Raw genomic sequence first — 17,042 nt, 5'->3', positions numbered from 1 at the left:
GGAAAAAGTCTTCTATTTAAACTTTAAAAAAATTCTCTTTTGGAGAGCTATTAATATCCAGGAACATTTTTTTTTTCATTTTTTTCACAGTCTGCACTGTGTCTCAAACTTGTGTTTAGGACACCAATAATCACATCTTGATATTTGTTCATCATCTTTTATGAGGTGACCAAATGCCATCCCTACATTTTGTCATGAAGAGGAGTCACATCACCAGAGACAGGCAAAAAGTACCTTTTATTTCTAGTTCTGCTGAAGACAGACCAGACCATGACTGAGCATTTTGAGAGGGGATAATAAAGAAAGTTCTGATGGCTAGACCTGCAAGTACTCAACTAGCCTTGGTACCACTGGAGACCCTGAAATATGCAATTCTATAACCACAAGAATTAAGAACAAGTCCAGCTTGCTGAGGGTGCTCTCTGTCCCAGCTTCCAGGTCATTCACCAGGACATTAAATGATGTTTTGGCCCCTGTATTGACCAACTCTCTATAAGAATTTGTGAATAGGAAAACTTTGTGCATATTTGATTTTTTTTTTAAGGATTAGAAGATGGTTTATTTTTTTTTCCCCTGGAAGAACAGTGGAAAATATTTATAAATAAATAATGCTAAAAAGCACAAGAAAAAACACTGCAAAATAGTGAAGAACAGAAGAGTTCCTGAGATGCAGCCACTGGCAATACTTGCAGAACTTATGAGAATTTTCTTTAATACATTTCAGAACAGATTGAGATATTTACTATTGGACACTTTCTCTGAATTGCCTCAAGTCAATATAAGAATCCTCACATTTGTCTAATGAAATGGATTGATTCTCATTACCTTTTTCAAAAGCCTGAGGTAATTGTAGCTTTTAGGTGTCTGGGAAAAAACTGGGAAGGAGTTTACAGCTACTTAAAGAGAAACCAGAGGAAATCTATGCTTGAACATCTGGTGATTTTCCCAAACTCAACTCCCAAACCTTTTTACTGGGTAAGCAAAACAGAACAGTCAACATAGTCCCAGAAAGTGGCAAAAAGTGTCCTTGTGCCATCACCTTTGATCCAGCAGGGCTCTAGAGATGACAAACTCTGACTTCAAAAAAACCTGGGAAAATCTGGTGTAGGCATTGGCCCGAAAAGCCTGAATGTGATGGCCTCTTCTGGGGGGCAGATGAGAAGCCCCGTGAATAGCGACCAGGGGCTGATACTCGAGATGTTAATGGACAGAGCCAGTGCCTGCGCCGCCCCCCAGCAGTCTCAACTTGCACCATGCAGCCCTCAAGCTAACAAAGACTGCTCTTCTAAATGTAAAAAGGAGTGGTCGAAGTTCTGATAACTCAAATGTGGTGACAATAGCCCGTGGTAAGAAGGGATGATGGGACCCTAGGGCCAACAATGGTGATGAATGCTGGCCTCTCTGGAGTCATGGGCAAAGGGCTACCCTATTCAGGAAGGCAGCAACTCCAGCTGTGGGACCAGGTTCCATTGCTGGTGGGTTTGAGGAGCACCAATACACTGGCTTCCAGAAACCTGGAGACTTGGGAAGTGGAGAGGGACCTGGCACTGTGGGCAGGTGCCAGTGGGAGTGCATGGGGCTGGAGCAAAACATTCTTTCTGTTTCTCCCTGAAGCAGGAAATCAACCCACAGGGGTGGGACACTCTCACAGGGCTGGCCACCGATCACCCAAATACTCCTAATCCCATAACTGAACATGGAAAGGCAGTGAGGGCCAGCTGCAGACATTCCATTCATCAGAAGCAGGGTCAAGACACACAGCCATGGATGTGTAACATAGGTGATTAAGGGAAAGCAACATGGAAATGTAAAAGTGCAGAACAAGAAACTCCTACTTAATTTTTCCTCCTGGCACTGTGCACCTGCAGGGGAAAACATTCTGTCTCACATCCTGATGACCTCACAAGTGACAGATTGTGACCTCACCAGAGGATGGATTCTGACATCATGTAACTTACTGCTGATATTTGGGCACCAGCAGAGCCTGGGCCAGTCTGGTTCAAACCTTGACTCCTTCCAAGCATTTCTGCAAGTGGGAGCAGCTCATGGTCCTCACCTCTCCCCAGCCCTCTGCAGAGCACAGAAATGGCCACAGGGACAGAGTGGAGCTGCCCCATCTGCCAGGATACTGAGAATGATGTGGCTTCTGCTTTGCCCTGTGACCACCAGTTCTGTTTGGACTGCATCCTGCGGTGGACAAGAAGTCCAGTGTGCCCACTCTGCAACAAGTCAGAGACTGTCAGGTTTCTTGGCCATGAAGAAGATGACTATATAGACATGGCCATCAGAGCCTCCGAAGAGTCACCAGAGACCAACAGCCAGGCAGGGAGAGCTCCCTTCCTCCTGGATGAAAACAGCCCCAGTTGTGCAGCTGCGACACCTCTGTCTTCCCCACAGGGAACACTGTCCCCAGCTGAGCAGGGAGCTGCAGAGCCAGAGCCTGTGGGTGGCCTTCTGCCCCAGGTGTGGGCAGGACTGTTCCGACAACAAGAACACCTCCTGGATCCTGTGCAGCCCTGGCTGCGTCAGAGGCTGGAGGGAATATACTGGGACCGGTGGTGGCTGGTTGAGTACATAGAGAACTGCATCCTCTACAGCCTTTGCATCTATGGTCCAGATGTGGAGATGCTGGTCCAGGTGCTGCAGCCCCTCCTCAGTGAGCAAACAGTACCACTGATCCACAGCATCAGCAGTGTCATCGTGGGCCGGTGCAGTGAGAAGGTCCAGAGGCTGCTACGCTCTGGTCATGTCAGGGGTGAGAACAACAGCCCTATGGCTAGCCCCAGCCCCAGCCCCAGCTCCAGCTCCAGCTCCAGCTCCAGCTCCAGCTCCAGCTCCAGCTCCAGCTCCAGCCCCAGCCCCAGCTCCAGCTCCAGCTCCAGCTCCAGCCCCAGCCCCAGCTCCAGCTCCAGCTCCAGCTCCAGCTCCAGCTCCAGCTCCAGCTCCACTCCAGCTCCAGCTCCAGCTCCAGCTCCACTCCAGCTCCAGCTCCAGCTCCACTCCAGCTCCACTCCAGCTCCAGCTCCAGCTCCAGCTCCAGCCCCAGCCCCAGCCCCAGCTCCAGCTCCAGCCCCAGCTCCAGCTCCAGCTCCAGCTCCAGCTCCAGCTCCAGCTCCAGCCCCAGCCCCAGCTCCAGCTCCAGCCCCAGCCCCAGCCCCAGCCCCAGCCGCAGCCCCAGCCCCAGCTCCAGCTCCAGCTCCAGCTCCAGCTCCAGCTCCACTCCAGCTCCACTCCAGCTCCAGCTCCAGCTCAGCTCCAAGAGCTCCAGCAGCTGCAGAAGGTCCAGATCCAGATCCAGCAGCTCTCAGCCCAGTAGCTCCTGGGAGGGGACCGCCACCAGCAGCCTTGCAGCCTCCAAGGTGAAGAAAAAAACTGGTATATCAGCATCTGCCTCCACTGGGAGTCCCAGCTGCTCCTCACTTGCACCCAACCCCTCAGAGTGGGACCAGAGCCAGGAGAGATTGCAGCAGCTGGCGATGGCAGGTCCCTCTGCCCAGGGCTGCAGCCACAGCCCCTCTGCTCCCAGCCACAGCAGGAACCTCTTGGCCAAGGGGTCCCAGCACCCCCCAAAGAAGAGCGTCCCTAGCTCCCAGGATTCTCTTCCTCCCAGCAGAAGGCCACCCTGACAGCAATGCTAGCAGGAATCCTGTAACCCTTTAGTCAGGAAAAAATAAAAGGAAATAAATTGTTGTTTCACTCACACGGTCTGTGGGATTCTCTTCCTACTAATGCCTTTACCCTTCCCCTTGTGCCCCACTGTTGGTGGCACCTGCATGCTGAGGGGTACAGCCATGGGCCCTGGAGCCTCAGGGTGCCTCAGTGGTGCCTCCTTCCCACAGAAAACCCTGCTGAGGCCATGCACCCACAGTGCAGCAGATGTCAAAGGTGGAGTGTGCAGCAGGGGCGAATTATCTTGTCACAGGTAGACTGAGGATCCAACTGAGCACTGTCACCCCTGGCTTCTGCTGACAGCTCCCTGTTGCTCTACTTGGTCCCAGTGCCTGGGGGTCATCCCAAGCTCTGCCCACCCAAAAGGAGTATCCTGGAACTCTGGGCACCACCCTAGGGTGTCAGCATGGGGATCACAAGGAGGTGTCCCTCCACAGCAGTATGCCTGAGGGGCCTGGCAGGGGCTTCCTCTCGAAGCTGGGCACAGTGGCCTACGTGCCTTTGGCTGGAGAGGATCCTTCCTCTCACCCAGGGCTGGCCACCCCCACCCAAATACTCCAAATCCTGGCATTGCACAGAAAGGCAGTGAGAGAAGGGGGCATCATCCAGCCACAGGCAGTCCATGCTGACTGCTCCCACCCCATTCCTGCTCATTGGGACACCTTGGCCATGTGTCAGGAGCAGGGACAAGACACACAGCCGTGGATGCATGACTCAGGTGACCAAGGGAAAGCAACATGAAAATGTAGAACTTCAAAACAAGAAATCATTTTCTTTTCTTTCCTGGCACTGTGCACCTATAGTGGGGAACATCCCACTGTGACATCACTGGGCTCTGAAAAGTGATGTCCCAAGCAGCAGAGTGTGACAACACATCTGCTGATTTTATTTGGGCACCAGCAGTGACTGGGCCAATCTGGCCCAAGCCTTGACTCATGCTGAGGGAGACTCTAGGTTCTGCAGAGTCAAACCAGGCTTTTCCAGCACTGGTGGTGTGTTGGGGGCTGCCATCAACATCTCTCCTAGAGTGTCCATCCTCGAACCATCACTCTTGTTTCCCTGCCCTGCCTGGTTGGGGCAGCCAGGTACTGCAGGTGCAGCACTGAGGGTGAGCTGTGCACAGAAATGCCCCACTGGGGTGCCCATGAGGTGGTTGATGGGACTTAGGGAGGTGGGAGACTGTTCTTCAGGAGCCTGGACATTCCTTCCTCCTTTCCCTGGGACAGTCAGTGACTACAGCTTCTTCTGCAGCGTGTGATGCCAATGAAGGGGAGCAGCTCCTGATCCTCAGCTCTCCCCAAAATGCTGCCAAGCACAGAAATGGCCAGAGAAAATCACAGCAACTGCCCCACCTGCCAGGACACTCCAAAGCATGTGGCTTCTGCTCTGCCCTGTCTCCACAGGTTCGGCCTGGGCTGCATCCTGCGGTGGACACAAACAAATCCATCATGCCCATTCTGCAGGACACTGACAGAAACTGTCAGGTTTTCTGAGCAGGGTGAACAGGACTATCTGCTGTTTGCTGTCATCTCCCCTGAAGAGTACCAGAGACCAGCAGCCACACAGGGGCAGCTCCCATCCTCCCAGATGAAAACAGCCCCCATAGCCCTCTAGTGTCCCTTTCTCCACAGGGAACACTGTCCCCAGCTGAGCAGGGGTCTGCTGGATCAGAGCCTGTGGGTGGCCTCCTGCCTGAGGTGTGGGCAAGACTGTTCCGCCAATGACAGCACCTCCTGGATCCTGTGCAGCCCTGGCTGTGTGAGAGGCTGGAGGGAATATTCCAGGACCGGTGGCAGCTGGTACCAGTTGCACAGAGCAACATCTTGCATGATCTCTGTCTCCATGGTCTGAATGTGGAGAACTTGGTTCAGATGCTGCAGAACTGCCTTGGGGAACACACAGCACCGCTGGTCCATGGCCTCATCACTGTCATTGTGGCCAAGTGCAATGACAAGGCCCAGAGACTGCTGCTTTTCTGCATTGGCAGGGAGGAGACTGACAGTCTTGTGACCAGTGCCAGCTCCAGCTCCAGTTCCATGTCTGGCAGCTCCAGTTCCAGCAGCTCCCAGGAGAGGATTTCTGCCAGTGTTTCAGCAGGATTAAACGTGGAGGAGGAAGTAGGAGCAGCAGGGGCTGCGCTCCAAGGGAGTCCCAGACACTGCCCACCTATGCCCATTTCCACAGAGTGAGACAAGACCCAGGAGGAACCAGAGCAGGCAGTAGTGGCAGGTCCATCTGCCCAGGGTGGCATCTGCAGCCAGGTACAGGGCTGCAGTCTCACAGGGAGCCCAAAAGAGGAGAGCCCCCAGCCCCCAGGATTCTCGCCTACCCAGCAAGAGGCAAAGGCAGGCACCTGTGCAATCCTTCAGTCCTGAGGGGCTCTCATCAGAGGAAGATGAAATCTGGACCAAGCAAGCCTACAGCAATTTTGAGAAACAACTTCATCTTCCCATGTCTTGCTTCCATGCAGTGCCTAGTGAAGTCCCTGTTGGGGCAGTCCACTGGTGCTGGGGGGTCCAAGATCCCTCAGTAACTGAGAGAACATGACACACTGAAATGTGAGCACATTCAAAAATGTAGTCCCAGATATAGCAGTGTTTGCTGTATTTATTATCTGTATTTAATATACATTAAAAGGGAGAAGCCCAGCTCTGAAGCTGTACTTTCGAAATACATTGACTGCTCTCCAAACCTGAAATGTGAATATGTCATGGAGAGGCTACAAAAAGAAGGTTGGAAATACATATTGGTTTGTAATTGATTGTTTCTTGAAGAGCTGGATTTACATTTTGCAAGGCTGAAAAGTTCATCTGTCATTTGAATGTGCAGCAGTAAAGGTGAAGTGACAGTTGCAGAACTGATCTTTGAAAACATGTGAAATTTGGCAAAAAAGGAATCAGTTGTCAGGAGCATTGTGTTGTGAGACTGTAGTTATGACTGAGAAATCTGAAAATGAAGAAAAAGCAGAACAAATGAGTAGGCAGAATTTAGAATCAACTCAATCAAGTACAAGATAAAGAAACACATTCACCATGGCAAGAACTGACAGTCAGTACAAGGCCTGCATTAAGGATGAATTTGTGTAGTATTTAGAAGAACTGGGAATTAATGGAGGAGAGAGATTTAATCAGAAAGAGCTGATACAGAAATCATTATTTCAGAAGGCTGAGTTTTATTACAAACTTGTTCACTCTCATCTTTGATTGCTGCAGTTAATTAGATATTGCACAATGGGGATGTGGTGGACACTAGGGATCTGGTAGAAGGCACTGAGAAAAATTCAAAATTATCATAGGCAAGATTTTTTTAAAAATAGGAGGCTTTTGTGTGTTTGCTTGGTTGGTTGATTTTTAAGGAAATGACATCAGCTTTTTAGCATTTTACAGTAACAGTTATCTTCTAGTCCAACAACATGTAGCTCACATTTATTTACTTAACTGAATCTTGGGGGTTATAGTTACCATTGGTCACAAGTACTGCACTGAGAACTAAATTTGGGTTTTTCCTTTCAGTTTCTGAATAGCTGTAGTAATGACTAAAATGATCTAGGTTTTGTTAGGTAAAATGGTCTAGCAAAACCTAGAAATTTGCTTGCTTTTTTTATATTTTTTTCCATTTAATGCAACCTTCCTATCCCTGAAATCAACATAACAAATAAGATATTAAACAGAAAGCAGGAAGAATGATGGACCTTCAGCACAGTGAATGTGAACACAGATTTCCAATATGTGGTCACTTTATAAAGTGAATTTGATGTTAATTGAATGGGGTTAGGGGAGTAGAAAAATGCAACATGAGAAACAGTCTTTATGAACCAAAGTAAAAATATGTGAGAACTAATGAGAGTGGTCACTGTTAATGAAGTTCATGGACTAGAAAAAATATGACAGAGTGCTGCTGACTTCTCTAAAATGGCTGAGTGTAGAGCTGCAATGAGATTCCAAAGTAAAGGCTGCGTAGAATCTCATTTGGAAAGTCCTTCAAGCAAAGACAAAGACAACCACAGAGGAAAAAAAAAAAAAAGAAAAAAAAAAACTTAAAAGAGAAAGGTTCCTAATATTACAGTGACAGGACAGATGCCAAAAATTACTCTCCAATCACATCCACTTGCCAATTTAAATATACTGGAATTAAATGTTAGGATTTAGATATAGCAAAATCACAGATGCTGGAAATGGTTACAATATAATAATAGATTTCTTTGCTGTGAGTGTATATAACATTTGGAAATGATTCACCAAGGACTGTGTCATCAACTGTTTTCCAATACAAAAAAACCCCTGCTCTCTTCAACAGTAGTTAATATCTTTTGATATCTATCAGAGGTATCTTTTAAAATGGACATTTAGACATTCAATTAGAAAGAAGATAAAAATGACTGTTTTGAGGAAAATATTCATGAAAATGTTTATTTTACACATCTGAAGCAGAATGTCAGTACTTAACAAATCCTAATCAAAATGAAAGTCATCTGGAATATACCAATCCAGACATAACTAAATAACCAAATAACCAACCAAAAACCAAGCAACCAAAGAACACACAAACAGACAAACCGAAGACATTGAGACATCTGAAGCTGTTTTCAGGGCATTGCCAGCTCTTCCTGCCTAGTTGGTGGCCTCTGGTGACTCTTCCAGGCCTGTATCCATGGCTATGGCTGATCCTAGGGCTGGTCCTGCTTTTCAGAATGAATTTTGATTCCTTATTTTAAGCAGGATTTCTGCTTATAATCTACTCACTCAGTTTGATTTCTGCTTTGTCCTAATTCATCTCTCTCTCATTGATGGGCGGGATCTTGGGGGGGAACTGTGTCAAAAGCCTTATAAAAATCCATTTAAGTCAGCAGGCAGCTCTGACACATCTTCCAGGATAACCATGTGGTGCACAGCACCCACTTTCTCAGAAGCTCTTCAACCATCACAGCTGCAGCAGGATTTCCTGTGTGAGGAGGTGCTGCCAAAATGGTCCTGTGGCTCCAGGGGCTTTCAGCTGATGGTGGGGTGTGGGGGTCAGGCAAAGACATTAGAAGGAGAAGAAAGCAGAACCCAGGAACTTTGTCAAAGAAATAGAATTTTTTTTTTTTCTTGGCAAAAGGGTTACTAGAATATCACTAGTGCCACCATCAGGGTGGCCTCTTGCTGGCCCTTTCATGTCTCCTCCATCTTCCCCACAGGGAACACTGTCCCCAGCTGAGCAGGGAGCTGCAGAGCCAGAGCCTGTGGGTGGCCTTCTGCCCCAAGTGTGGGCAGGACTGTTCCGACAGCAACAGCACCTCCTGGATTTCAGCAAGGTGGAGGGGAGGTCTCCCTGCCTGTCTGTTGGTCCCCAGCAACTCTCCTGCCTGTCTGCTGGTCTCTGGTGACTCTTCAGGGGAGCTGATGGCAAATTGTATGTAGTCCTCTCCACCCCACTCAGAAAACCTGGTAGTCTCTAGTGGACTGCTGCAGAGAGGGCAAGCTGGATTTCTTTTTGCCTGCTGCAGGATACCAGGCAGAACTGCTGGTGACAGGGAAGAGCAGAAGCCACGTCATTCTTAGTGACCTGACAGATGGGGCAGCTCCACTCTGTCTCGTGGCCATGTCTGTCTGTTGCAGCAGAAGGGGACAGATGAGGACTAGGCATGCTTGGCAGGAGTCAAGAATCAATCCAGACTTGGCTGGCACCAAAATTCAAGCAGTGAAGGATGAGACCTCATATCCATCTCCCACTGCTGTCACTATCCACCACTCAGTGGTGGATCCTACAGAGGGACATCAGCACCTGAACATAAACAGAAAGGAGTGCAAGGTCGCAAAGCACTCACATGTGATGTTATCCTCCACCATCCAGTGACATCACAATGGGACATCATGGCACGCCTTTGTTCCCTCTCACCTCAGCACATAGGTCTGGGACTGCTGGCAGATATTGCCATGGGGACAGACATGGAGGGTCACCAGAGGCCAGCAGCCAGGCTGGGTCAGTGCCCTGAGAACAGCCCCCACGGCCCAGTGCTTCTGGGTGGCCTCATGCCCAGGGGCTCGGCAGGACTAATCCATTGAAAATGGCATTTTCCAGACTCTGTGTGGCCCTGGTTGAGACAAAGGCAGGAGGGAACACACTAGGGCTGGTAGTGACTGGCAGGGACTGTGGAGAGCAGCATCCTGCACAGAACAGTGGCAGAGATGCAGGAAGAAGCCAGCACACTGGAGGCCACCTTGAAATGAAAGATTTTCCAGAGATCACTTGAGCTAACAAAATGAATGTATCAAAAATGAATGTATCAAAAAAGAATGTATCAAAAAATGAATATATCAAAAATGAATGTATCATGTTTGTAGAATCATGTGTTGAATTTTAAGAAACCTCTGCACAAAAAGGCATAGGAAAGAAAACAAAGATCTTTAAAGCTTCTTGCAAAAAGACAAATACCGGAAAAGACCAGGAATGCAAAGAATTCAGACAAGAAAGCCCCTCTGTCTCCAAACATGTCAAGGATGATGGACTTATCCAGATAAGAGAGCAAAGGACCAACAGCGCAAGCACAGAGGAGAAGAGTTCAAAAGTTCAATGCAGAGGAAGATGATGGTCTAAAGCTCAACGACCACCAGGGACCCCCATAAAAGCCCCCACAAAAAACCACGCATGCCCAGAAGGGCGTGGACCTATTTAGCATGAGAAGCGAAGACAGGCGGGGCCAGGGGTTGAATATGCATAGAAAAGTTGTGTAATGTATTGCATATGGAACACCTTTGTAAATAAAATTGGGGGGCAGACTTCAGCTCGGGGCACAAGATTTCGGAGAGTTATCTCGCTTGTGCCGGGCGCTGTCATACATACCCACTTCATAACTACATCGAGTTGTGGAGTCTATTTATTTATTCCGCATATCGCTTCAACCTCCACCAGGGCTCCCAGCAAACTTTCCCTTCTGTGCCTGTCACTGCAGAGCAGGACCAGCCCCAGGAGGAGAGGATTTTCTCCAGTTTCAAGATAATCTAGATTCTCTTGCCTGTTGACCACAGGGAACTGATAGAAAAACAAATAAAAGGAAAGCAAGGTATAAAACAAATTAGTTTCTACTAATGAGGCTTTAATTACACTCCTCGAATCTCCAATTTCCAGCGCCTTCAAAAAAGCACTTCTTTCATGCCATCGAGTCAGTTATTTCCATATCTAACTAGCTCAATAACCAGTTAGCCACTTACCTACTTAACAGCTCTCAGAACAAAATTGCATTCAATTAAGTTATGATAGCAAAGTTAATCATAGTCAAAGGCTTCAGCTACTTTTCACATTACACAAGAAATCATGTGTCTTAGTACTGTTAAAATCTGCTTGAAACTGCAACTTTGGATTTAGCATGTGTCCGATTTATATGATGCATACTGTATATATTCGATAGCCAATAAAAATAAAAGGTACGTATGAAATAAAAGGTATGTATGAAAGATGCATTGAATCAGTTATATATCACTAATACTTTCTGAAAGACTTAATGTGGTCTGCATTAATTCTGAAGTTCATCAGCTGCCTACATTTTTCAATTCTTAAAATGTAAAATTGTACTGCTTTCAAAAGTAAGAACCTTCCTTAAACTGCTAAGTAAAAAGTTGTTTGCAACATATTACTTCAAACAAGAAGTGTTTCTCAAATATTTTACAAAACTTAGTGAAACTATTCTCTTCTTGCAAAATTTCACATTTCTGTACAGACCCAAGCCAATTGTGCTTAAGCAATCATAATTACTCGCACTATTATTGTGTTCTTCTACACTACAAAGTACATATTATTTAATGTCAGTAACTTCATTTTATAAGCTAAATTAAAAGTTTAAGACTTTCCATTAGGAATCAAAGTGTATCTGACAGTATTTCAGAGATTAAAATGTGTGAAAATACCACAAATACATGAAATTGCATTCCTATAGAGCATGTAAACATAGTAAAATATCATGATCATGACAGTTACATTTTTCCACTCTAATCTTTTTCTGAAGATTTGCATGTGTACCAGGTAACTGGGCTGGGCTTGGTGTATCCCTGTAGGGCCCCAGGAGCTCTGCTCCCAGTCAGCTGAATGTTGCCACAAGGGTACCAGCCCTGGGTAGGAGCCAGTACAGGGCCCCTCCTGCAGGAGAAGGGATCAGGCCCTGCTTGGTAACTTTCATTTTGGCCACTTTTGTGAACAGGTAAGAAAGGTCAAAATGAAACCTTTCCCAGCTATTTGCCTCTCCTTTATCTTTTTAGGTGCCAGAACTCTGTGTCACACATGGCCTGGGTGTGTGCTGAGCAATGCAGCCCCCACAAAGCCTTTGGTTTCCCCACAAGTTGCCATGCCTTGTTCCCAGGTGTGCCCAGCTCTGGCAGGAGAAAGAGCCTGCAGTGCCGTGCCCTGCCCAGACGGGGCTCTCTGGCACAGAGCAGCAGCAGCGCCAGCACCTCTCAATCTTCTTCTTCCTTATCTTCTCCTGGGACACAGAAGCCTCTGGAAATCAGCACCACCAGTCGTGTTCCCAGCTCGGAGCAGCTCCTGCTGGCAGGCAGATCCTGCCAGTTCGACCGCTTCTGGAGGGGCAGAGGTGCAGACTAACATGAACAGGAGTCCTGGGAATGTCCAATAAATATGCAAAAATGTGGGAGTATTTGTTAGGAATTATTACAGCTGTTAAACCAATACTGCCTTCTCTCCTGGCTCTGTGAATGCCTTGGGCCCTTCTCTGACCCCAGCAGTTACCCCTGTCTGCATTCCCTGATTGCTGTCACTTGCACCTCAAAGCAGGGTTTTGTGGACTCCAAGTTCCAACTTTCAGGCTGGAGCATCACCATGTTATTCCTCATGAGTGACTGTCCCGTCTTCATGTCACTGTGCTTGGAGCAACTACTTTGCTAAGAAGTAGGTCAGAGAATAAAAATGGCTTGGAAACTCTTTGGTGGGAACTGGATACTAGAGTTTTCAGTTCCTTTCTTTTGAAGAAATAGCTTCATTTTCTGAATGGAGGATGAAGCGTGTTTAGCAGGGCTTTGAGGAGTGGTTTTTGTGCTTAAAACCGATTCCTGATCTCCGATCTAGAAGAAAACATGGTCACCCTCTGAAAAGTTAAATCTTGGAGATGATGACATTAATGAGTAGGAAAAGTGATGCTCATAATTTCAAAGATGTTGATTGCCCCAAGCATCTAGTCAAGCATTTCTAGTCAACTGTCCTGCCGTTCAGGCTCGTGCCCACAGAGGATTCGCATTAGGACAACGTGCAGCTTCCCAGATTCCATAGTCTGAGTTTGGCTGGCTGCTCTCTCCACTGCACTTTGTGGGCTCATGCACTGGTGCTGGGGGTTGATGCTGGTCAAACATACGTGCACCCACAAAAAAAAAAAAATCGCTCGCTCCTGGGCTCGGCCGCAGCTGCTGGCGGCGCTGGGATGAGCCCCGGCAGCACGGCCCGGCGGCCCTGCTGGGAAAGAGCCCCCGAGCCCGCCGGGAAGGGGCCCCGCTGCCCCGCAGCACCCCTCGGAGGGCAGAGAGAAAGCCAGCTGCTTTTCCTCTCTTTTTTCCTCTGTAAAAAGGGTTGTCCTAGAGGCGGCACCAGCTTTTCTAATTGGCTGAGCAGCGCGCCTGCTCTCAGAGGCACTCAGTGATTGCTTTTGCCTGGCACAGGGAAAGCTTATGGCAGAAATGCCTCACTTTCCCGGCTGGCTTCTTTCCTCCTCTCCAAAAATTGACCCATGCAAAACCAACAAAACTGGCCACTGGTGCTCCTGGGGCTGGGGAACCTGGAGGCTTAGAGAATACTTGAAAAACTCGTGTGGGGCCCTTCAAAAACCTCATGTGGCTTCATATCCAGACACACAGCTAAAGCCCAGATATTTCTCCATTCTTTTTCTTTTTAACTGAGAAAGGAAGTCACAGGTGATGGGGTCTCTATTCCACATCTATTGGAATAGATAGCTATATCTTTTAAATGCTGCAGGACTTAAGATTGTCAAATCAGCACTTCTCTGAGTATTCATTTTGCAAAACTCAGTTCTGGATAATAGTTGTAGACTAAAACAATACCATTCCTCTGTATAAATTAAATCCTATTTTAAGGAAATGAGCAACCTAAGAGCTACGTACAAAAGAAACTAACATGCATTGTTGAAATTAAATACGTTACTGTTACTCCTGCTCTCTGAAATACCTTTGAAATAAATTTAACAAGACCCTTAGAACATATTTGTGGGTGTACAAGTCAAGTTTCAGAAAAATTAAATCCTATCAATGAAAATTCTGTAAAGCAATGAAAAACTAATGTGCTTGTGTGTCTCAAGCTGTGTTAAGGGAAATATAGGTTGGATATTAGGAAAAAGGCTTTTACAGAAAGGGTGATAAAGTTCTGGAATGGTCTGCCCAGAAAGGTGGTGGAGTCACCATCCCTGGATGTTTAAAAAAAGACTGGATGTAACACTCAGTGCTATGGTTTAGTTGAGGTGTTAGGGCATGGGTTGGACTCAATGATCTTGAAGGTCTCTTCCAACCTAGTCATATCTGTGAATTCTGTGCATTTTTCTTATAACCTTGGGATTTTCCTCCTTAAAAATTGATAAGTTTCTATATCAGTCTATTTGCAAAGTAACTGTTTAACCCAAGAAATTTGGATACATTTCCCCTTTGGTTACAAATAAAGCATTTGCACCTTGAAGGCATATCCAGGGATGCACAGGTGACACTGCACTCATTGTCTCAAACAAGGTGAGTGCAAACAAAGAAATTCCTGTAATTATGTTCCCATGCATAATTTTTAACCTTTCTGTAATCTCAAATGACCTCAGTTCTGTGATTATTGCATCTGCACACTTAGCTGCAAAAACCCAACATTAAAAGCCATGGTCATATTTTGGTTCCAAAATAAGAAAACATGCAAATTAGTATTTCAGTAATAGCACTGGCAGACCTTTTAGGTTTAATCCAATTCCTGCTATATTCAGAAACCTGATATTGACTTCAACAGAGTTGGCATGGATGCTTAACCATGAATAAATACAGAAGGTAGAAATCAAGAAATAGAAAAAAGAAATCAAGCTATGCAGTAATAAATGGCAAAAAAGAAGAGCTAGTAGAATCAAGACCCCTAAATGCCAGATGGTCAGCACCAGCTTACGAATTATATGCAGTATTAAAAGCTTTACAGAAATTAGAAAGAAGAAAGAGAATGATCTTCACAGATTCAAAATATGCATTCAGGGTAGTACACACTTTCAGAAAGATTTAGGAAGAAAGAAGATTACTCAATACTCAGGGACAAAGACTAGTGCATGAAGAAATAATCAGGCAAATCTTAAAAGCCATCAGGGTGCCAGAGGCAATTACCATAGTCCACGTGAAAGGACACCAAACAAGAATACAGCTCAAGACCCAAAGGAACAACTTAGCAGATAAAGAAGCCAAAAGCACAGCTTTACTAAAAGTAAGTACCCCAGAGATTGGGGAGGAGGATGTCCAGAAATATCCCCCACACCCTTCCCCAAAAGCAATTGAAAGATGCAAATAAAAAAAAGAGGCCGACTAGAAAGAAGTAAGTAGAAATTGCCAGACAGGAGAGAGCTGTTATCTAAAAAACTATACCAGAAAAATCCTGGGGAGATTACACCAACAGACACACTGGGGAGCCCAAGCCCTGGCAGAGCAATTCCTGAGATTCTTCAAGTATAAGGGGATTTATGAATTAGCAAAACAAGAGGTACAAAGGTGTATGATTTGTCAAAAAGTTAATTGGGCAAAAACCCAGTATGTGGTATTGGGAAGTCGCCCAGTAGCATACCGGCTTTTTGAAAGAATTCAGGTAGATTTCACTGATCTGCCTAAAGTGGAGAGATATAAATTCCTATTGGTAATAGTAGACAAACTAACCCACTGTGTAGAAGCCCTTCCAAGCTCTCGGGCTATGGCTCAAACAATATCGAGGTTTCTACTAGAAGAAATCCTACCCCGATATAAGTTAGTAAGATACATAGATTCAGACCAAGGGACATTCTTCACCTCTGAAATCATTAGGCAAGTAGCCAACACTCTAGGGATCCAGTGGGAGTACCACATCCCATAACATTCTCAGAGCTCCAGACAAGTTGAAAGAATGAATCAAACATTAAAAGCCCAATTAGCAAAATTAATTTTGGAAACAAAAATGTCCCGGGTAAAATGCCTCCCTTTGAAGCTTCCCAGATGCCACATTTCCTGCTAAATATCCAGACCATGTCTCATTCTGAGACTGGGCTATCTCCCTTTGAAGTGCTGTACGAGGTGCCATACGAGCATAGAATGCCAGTGGGGCACCCCAGGATAGAGGATGGACAGATACAGCTGTTGCTCATAGCCATAAGCAAGAATCTTCAGGAAGTGTGGAAGCAAGGAATAATAACACAAAGTACCCCTTTGGGTTTTTTCATACATAAAGTACAGCCCAATGAAAAAGTACTCATAAAGACCTAGAAAGAGACCACCCTGTCACCTCACTGGGAAGTCCCCTTTCTTGTCCTCGTAACTACAGGCACAGCAGTACAAATGGCAGAAAAGAGTTAGACACACACATCTTGAGTGAAAAAATTGAGCTCTGGGAAGGGACGCCACAGTAGAAAGTCACCTCTCCCCCTAGCGACCTCAAGATGACCTTGCAACAGCCAAGTAAATCACTAATAAGAACCTGATGAAGTGCACTGAACCTAATTGTAAATGTTATCCATTTGTGCATTTCATATGCAAGTATTGTAACGAAGTTTAGATCACGCACTGTAAAAAGAGATATTAGCCAAAAAATTTATGCAATAAGTACTTAGAAGAGGAACTGTGCCTAACTAACCGTGTCTTAGGGCTCGCCACTAAGCTAAGAATAATTGAAGTAAATTCTGAAATTTAGTTTCACTTGTTCCAAAACAGGTTGAGGGGAAAATTACGACCAAAAGCTCAAATCATTACTGTTGAGTACTGGAAATTAAACAAAGTACTCTGCAGCTCAGATACTGTTAAACTATCCAAATAGGGCATCTTTAAACAGAGGCACGCAGCTCAGTCCCAGCATGAAATCACAGAAGACTATTCTTACTGCCGAGAAGATGGCTTAACCCGCTTCTAGTAGCAACCCAGTAGATGCAAACAAAAGCAGAAGAATATTGATAGTAGGAGTAATCCTGATGTACCTGAGTCTAGCAATGTACCTCAAGACTAGTACACACATAAATAACTTGCCCACCACAGAAGTGCAGAGCCCCGGCAATGGGTGCAGACAAAGCATACAGACTGTCCAGAAAAGACAAGGAGAATCAGAAGCTCCAATATTCCCAGCCCCAAGGAACTGCAGCAAGGGTAAAATAAACAAACATTGTTCCATAAACAGCACTCAGCAGGGTGTACGTGGAT

This window comes from Taeniopygia guttata, chromosome Z, assembly GCF_048771995.1.
Source record: "Taeniopygia guttata chromosome Z, bTaeGut7.mat, whole genome shotgun sequence".
Lineage (NCBI taxonomy): Eukaryota > Metazoa > Chordata > Aves > Passeriformes > Estrildidae > Taeniopygia > Taeniopygia guttata.
Note: the sequence above shows the minus strand (reverse complement) of the source record.